We start from the raw sequence: 7,818 nt of genomic DNA on the forward strand, positions 1-7,818 counted from the left end.
AATATAGTTTGTCCTCTCTGGTTTTACAAGCCACTGTGACTTGTATCTTCTGTGTGTTTTTTTATTGTTTTTTTCAATGGCTGATTGAATGCAGTCTCGACATGTTTTCATAGACGAAACTGCTTTTGTAACCATGACTAAGCATTCAGGCCAGTTCAGTAATTTGATAAGGTTTTATTTCTTTTTCCTGTGAACAACAGGACAACACACACAAGGATTAAATAGCAAGGACTTCCTCTAGACTCACTATATTGAACAAACATTTAATAAATTAAGGGAAACCCCTCCAGCAACAAGTTCTTTGTGACTTCCCGCGTCTTCACTGTTTCGACTCCCACGTGAAACCTCCAGCTGAACCGCAACAGGCCCAGGCAGGTTTTTCTAAGGGAGTAAAAGAGGTTGCACATTTCTGCCATTCATGTAAAAATGTAAATCCACGTGTGTACATAGCTGCAGCTGTATTTCAAACTTGTAGCCTCGGGGGGGAAGTTTTAGTTCTCCTCATCTGAACTCCGAGAACTCGCATCATATGTTTCTGCCCTTGACATTATCGTTTCAGGGCCTGCAGGCGTCAGCATGTACGCATCTTCCATTTAGTGAACCGTATTCACTTTTTTGGGACTTGATCAACCTTCAGCGGAGTTGACGGTCTTGCTTGCTGACACTGCGACTCTTCTTCTGCTGATTGACTAATAAATTCTCATGCAGTGCTTTCTTACCCTCTGGAGTCCAGCAGGTTCATGTTTGTCTTTGTTTAGCACCTTTTGAAATGCCCTAAGCCCACATGAATTGCACCTTTAATATCAGAACAAAGTTAACTATTAGTAATTTATGTCAGTTTAACAAAGTTAAAAAAGTATAAAGCTGCCAAGAACCCAAAAATGACACAAGAAAATGATACACAGGCCTATAAAAACCTATTTTGTTTTCATGATAATTACTCAAAAAAACAGTTGTTTCACTTTTATACACACAAATAAGCAAAAAAAAAGTAAGAATATAATCTATTTTTACGTAAAGTCTTTTTATACCAACTTGTTTTGAGCCTTTTCCATTGTATGATGTTTGTAAATCACTGAAAACATGACTAACATAAAGTTTAAAAGTCATTTTAATCCCCAACATCTACAAAAAATTACAAAATGTTTTGTGAACAAGCACTCTCCATGCCTGCAAAAGCCTGATGCAGCAGGAATGTCAAGTCTTTGGTTTTTCATCAATGTAGAGTTTAATGTAGGTTAAAGAAAATGTAAAGTAAGCAGATACAGAGTGTGTTAGACTTTGTTGCACAATGCATGTGTCTACAAGTTGCATGCAGTAAAACCACAGTGATGTTCTTTTTTCAGAGCATGTTTTTTAGAGACCGGCAAAGTAAAAAAATTAGTGGTGAAGCTCAGGAAATACATATACTTAGCAGAAATGTGTCTTCTTTTAAAAAAAATCTCTATCTCGTTATCATCTAAGGACTCCTTTGATTCATTTTGTGACCTCTTTGTTGGTCCTAAATGTCAGACGAAAGTGAAATAATGCCCATTATAATTTCCCAGAACCCAACAGATGACCAAGAACACAAAAACCAATAAACTTTCTGTTCTTATCCCCACAATCTTATTTCATTCCTGCTTGAAAAATGGCTGAAAATAATTATTTTTCAGTGGAACAGACGATCCATCAAACTTTGAAGCTTCATCCCTGAAGGCCCTTTTTGACCCTACACAAATGTATGGAGTTCAATGGAAGGTACTCTCTGGCTTTCTCCTGATTGATGGTTGTTTTGAATGGTAATGATTTCTTCTTAGTGTTTAAGCAAATTATTAATTGTGTCTCGGAGCATTTCTTGGAAAGTTTGGTTAAATTATAGCTGAAATACTGTCACAGTAAGCAGCTCTCTAGGAAATTATTTCCAAATAACTGCTTGTGTGCGCCCTTTCTGCATTTATTTTTTTGACATATTCATGTGAAAACAACGTGACAAAGCATGAAAATTGACATTGACAAGTCTTATTTTCATATAATATAACTTTGGAGCTAACCAAGGAGAAATTTATGGCAAATATTGTAATATTATCCAGACAAATGCTCTCAAAACAAACACACTGAGTGCCACAATTTTAATATCTAACAGCATCTAATAGACTAATTACTCACTTTAACCCTCTGGGGTCTATGTCATGATCAGATTGCGTGACGTTTAACAAAAAAAACATTCAACATTGACATTCCTAGGTCATGTAAAACCAAAGATATGATAGCTTTAATTTGATAGTACAGAAATATTTGAGCGTTGGTGTAGCTCTCTGTGTAATTTTGCACAAAGTTTGTTTTGAAGAGTTGCAGCTAACAAGAGGAAAAAGCCTATAAATATACATGTTTAATAGGAATTTTTTTTTGTATATAGTTTTATTATATTTACATTTTAACTTTTTATATGTTCATATTTGTATCCTATGTTTACATTTTCAAGTTCCAAAACAGTTAATTGAGCATATTTGTGGTTTTTATTGTACTAAATAGTAATAATTTTTCAACTCGGATTTCATGATTTTTAGGCTCAATATGTTGATCAAGTAGGTTAAAGTGAGAAAATAAGACCAGATCATATAGGTGAATAAAAAATGGATTACAAATATTAGTATAGTAAACATTTTTTATGTGGTACATGAAGGGCAAAATCAAAAGTATTCAAAAATGGCAAAAATAGGCTCAGACCCCAGAGAGTTAAGGCCTCTGAATCACTTTAATGTTGATTAAAAGTGCAGTAAGGCCTTCAGCAGAGGACTAATCTATTACAGCGAGGGCTTTAAGACGCTCCAGTTGACTCATTCAAATGTCTTTATTAAGGCAGCTATACTACTGTTAGACCACCTGCAGACAGTGAACAATAGATGTCCCCCATCCTCCCAAACACTGGAAAAATAGTCTAACTGCCTTCTTCTTTTGTCCCACTTGTCACCACCGTGTGAGTCTTTATATTGGGGGAAGGTGGTGGCTGGATGTGAAAAGCAGCAGAGGGAAGACAAATCCTGTTTTTATGCTGTTTAACTGTTTTACTCCACTACATTTATCTGACAACTGTAGAAAACAGTTCCCAGTAGTGGAAGTACATTTACTTAAGCACTGTATTATTACAGTTTTGAGTTATAGTGTTCTTTTCTTGAGTATTTCCATTTTATGTAATTTTATACTTTTTTACTCCTTTTTACTTTATTTTTAAATTAAAAATAAGAAAATGCTGCTTACATAAATGCATCAATACAAATAATCTAATGATATTTTTAGAATGTATATATTCCATTCTGCACCATGACTTTTTGTACTTTTACTGAAGTAAGTTTTGAAAGCAGGACTTTTACTTGTAGTGGAGTAATTTCACATTATTTAAAGTATTTAAAAATAATAAATAAAACACGATATTTAAAATAATAGATAGATATAGATAGATGACCAAAAAAAGACACAAAATTACAAAAAAAAAAGACCCAAAATGACAGAAAAAAAAACAAACTACTTAAAAAAGACACAAAATGACCAAAAAAAGACTAAATAACTTTTAAAAAAGACACAAAATGACCCAAAAAATACACAAAATTATTAGAAAAACACACAAAATTACAAAAAGGTCACAAAAATTACAAAAAAAGACAATTTTTTTTAAAAAAAGACACAAAATTACCATTATTATTATCATTATTATTCTTTTTGTAAATGTCGTCATAGAAACAAGTGAAACAAAGCTCCAGCTTGCGCAATAAAGGGACCTTCCAAACAAAAAACGGTAAAGTGCCATTCATAAAAAAACTTTCATATCAAGGTGAGGGCCACAAAATATCGTCACGGGGGCCGCAATTGGCCCGCGGGCCGCGAGTTTGAGACGCATGGTTAATAAGAAAGCTTTTGAGGTAAATTTCGGTGCATTATTTATTATTTTTTTCATTTTATTTTTACAGTTGGGAGAGCTAACCTGTAATTCTAGTTAATTCCTGAAAAGTAAATATTTCCAAAAGTGTCGTCCTGTTGCTTTAATTAATATCCATACACATATCCACACACATCTGTGCTAAATGTCCTCACATTTCTACAGTAAACAGCTGATCTCTCTGATGTCCTGCTGACCCAGAAACGGCCCTGAAAACTAGTCCACTTTTAGGTCAGACTCGCCTCTGCAGGTAAACGACGACTGTGTGCGTTAATGCTTTTTTAATCCAACCCTGTTTAAACTGCAGGCAGCTTCGGGCATGTTTTAATATCCACCCACTTGAAAGATTATCATTGGAAAGGAAAACTACTGTCCCGACCGGAGAGGCTTACAGGGAGATAATGCAGTTAAAACCCCAAGAATTTCTATTAACTCTTGCTGCAGCAGCTCAACTTCATGGTGTTTGTACCCTCAGGAATCTAAATCAGCCTTGTCTGCTCTATTATATTAATAATATTTACATGGGCAATTAATGTGGATAATTATTATCACCTCTCTCACAATATGTATGATTATTATTATTATCGATCAGTCATCAGATAAGGTGTTTAAAACAACATGTACTAGTCTTTTGTGCCCCCTGCTGGTGATTCTGAAAACTAACCTGGCTGTTCAGGAAGGTTAACAAAATATTGTTTATAATTTGACGAGTTTAAAAAACAAACAAACAAATAAAATATATTGGCATTTAAAAAATCACAATTGGCTAAATTCTATTTTTTTTTTTAAATATGTTGTTAATTACTATAGCTTTTTTTGTGGAGCTAATTTAAGTTATACATTGACAAAGACAAATAATCTAAATATCAGCTGTTCGTTTTTATGATAACCCATTAACCATTTAGGTTATTTATCATAACATAACAAGTTGCAAACACTCACTTGTTCCAGCTTCTTAAATTAGTATTTCATGGTTTTCTTTGTCTTAAATTAGACTATGGTTCATATATTTGGGGTTTGAACTATTGTTAATTAATTTCTGACATTTAAATGTATTTTTTTAATTAAAAAAAACCCATATCAAAATCTCCAAATGGAGAAATCCCATTAAATATATATTTTTTAAATGACTAGTTCACTGAGTTCTATTGGTTATAATAAATTATTATTTTATATTGGGTAGAAAATATCAGGGTTTTAAGATAAAAGATAAAATTCTCTGTGTTCCCAGTATTGGACATTTTCTAAAGGCCTTCAAGAAAATTTTATATTAAATTGTAATTAATAAACACGACTTACGTCAAACAGACACAAATGAATGAATGCTACAGTTTTGACTGTGATGTGTATTTACAGTAAACATTTTACATGGTCAGCATGCTAAAAAAAAAAAAGCCCACACAAACAAAACAATAACTTAAACATTTTACATACAACAAAATGTACACACATGCACACTCATTTTCTCGTGTCTCTTTTGGTCAAGTTATAATATTATGAAACAATGTTGGAACTTTATCTAATAATGGAAAGTGAGATTAATTAAAATAAATAAATCTAAAGCATCATGTTGTCTCTGCATGTTAAAGGAACGGTTTGACTTTATTATTTGCATTCTTACCAATGGTTAGATGGATATGAGATTAAATATGAAGTATGTATTTCCCAAAATGTCAAACTATCCCTTTAACCCTTAAATACTTGCAAATTCAACCCTAGAGAATATTGGAGGATATTACATACTGCCAGAATGTGTAAAAAAAACATACAAAAATAATATTTTGAGAAAAAAGTTTACGAGATTAAAGTGGCAAGTCTACGAGAAAGAAATGTGCAGATTTATGAGATTTAAAGTGGTGAATCTGCAAGAAAAAAGTTGCTTTTTCCCACTTTTTTCTCAAAAATCTGTGACTTTTTTCGCGGAGATTTGTCACTTTAAATCTCTTAAATCAGCGATTTTTGTTCTTGTAGAATTGCCACTTTAATCTAGTAAATTTGCAACCTTTTTCTCGAAATATTACCATTTTGGATATCCACTGAAGTTACCAAATACGGTTCTTCGCCTGATAAAGGGTTAAAACACAGCAAGTGCTCCGTTCTGGACAAAGTGAGTTTTGAATCCCACCTGAGACGAGGAGGGACCCGGGACATCGTTGGCAGGTGGCACGGACACAACACATCATCAGTGCAGACTTAATGTTCATCTCTAGAAGTTAAAACGCTTCTACTGCTAAGGCACCAGCAACATTTAAGTTGCCTTTAATTAGTGCAACTGATGCAGAGCTGCACAATAATATTAATTGTTTTTTAATATATATACAGGACTGTGCAAATGTCTTAGGCAGGTGTGGAAAAAATGCTGTAAAATAAAAATGCTTTCAAAAATAGAAATGTTAATTTTATGCAAAGTGAGTGAAAAGAAGAAAAATCTAAATCAAATGTGTATTTGTTGTGACCACACTTTGTTTTCAAACCAGCGTCAATTCTTGTCGGCATTTTTTCACAACTGCCTAAGACTTTTGCACAATACTGTATATATATATTTATAATTTTAGTTACTGGTATCTATAAAGTCTTCAAGAAAAGTGCAGTTGTTCCCACATCACAAGTAGATGCAAGGCTGTTGGAAATCAGCAACAATAAACAGAGTAACACCTGCATTCTGAAACAATTAGTCGATTAATCAATTAGTGAATTGGCAGAAACATAATCGTCATCTTTTGTTAAAGGGAAAACGGTACATTCACATTTCCTGGTTTCATATTATTTTAAACTGAATATCGTTTTAGTTCTAAGCAAAATAAGTGATCCAAAGAAGCTTCTGGTACATGCAATTTTTTAACATGTAATGAACCAACAAAAGAAAATTAATATCCAACTATTTTGATAATCTATTTATTGTTTGAGTATTAAAAAATGTATATTTTCTCTTTCCATTTGTTAAATTGTTTTATTTACTTGTTTACCGTATTATTTATTCTAAGTTTACAATGATAAGTTATCCACTATAAAATATATACACTTTGCAGGATTGTTTCAAGTATAAAGAATATGATATGTAAACAAATGTTAATGTCTTTTAACTCCTGCAATAAAAAAAAGAATAAAAAAGAAAATTTGAACAATTGAGAAAATAACTGGCAGATTCGTTGGAAAATAACCATTAGTTGCAGTCGAAATATGTCTGAATAAATACATTTTTTAAAAATTCTGTTATTTTCAATATTTTTAAGTTTATTTTCATATAATTTACAAGTGCTTTTGGATATTTTTCATAGAAAATAACTGGCAGATTCGATAAAAATAATCATTAGTTGCAGCCGAAATATGTCTGAATAAATACATTTTTAAAAATTCTGTTATTTGCAATAATTTAAAAGTGCTGTTGGATATTTTTCAGGTATTTCTTGTGTAATCTAAAGCATTTTTGTCTCTGTACTGAGCCTTTCAATGTGGGTTTTGACGTCATAAAAGCTGTTTGATGGAGTCAGTGTGCAGATGTTACTCTTTTCCTTCTAACAGTCTTTCACATAAGTCAAAACATTTTCCTAATAATAGATATAGATATCAAAGCAATATCTTATATTATTTGAAAATGTATAAATAGTGCTTTTTTTTGTCTTTGCAGCAGTTTTTAATGGCTCTAACTTAATAAAAGAGACATCATGTTTCACCCACAGTGGATAAAACTGCATCAAAATGCGAAATGAACATGGGCTGTCAGAGACCCTGAACTCTATCCTCGCTCTAATCCCGTGTGATCTACGCGGCTGCTGCTCAGAGCATCCTACGTCTCAATGTGCGTCATTAAAACAGCTTGCGTTGGCTCCATCTCCCCTCCCTCCCTCCCCTCTGCTGCCTTGGCGAGGAGTCTGAGCCGAGGTCGCTCTCTGTTTTCAGTC

This window comes from Centropristis striata, chromosome 7 (assembly GCF_030273125.1).
Source record: "Centropristis striata isolate RG_2023a ecotype Rhode Island chromosome 7, C.striata_1.0, whole genome shotgun sequence".
NCBI lineage: Eukaryota > Metazoa > Chordata > Actinopteri > Perciformes > Serranidae > Centropristis > Centropristis striata.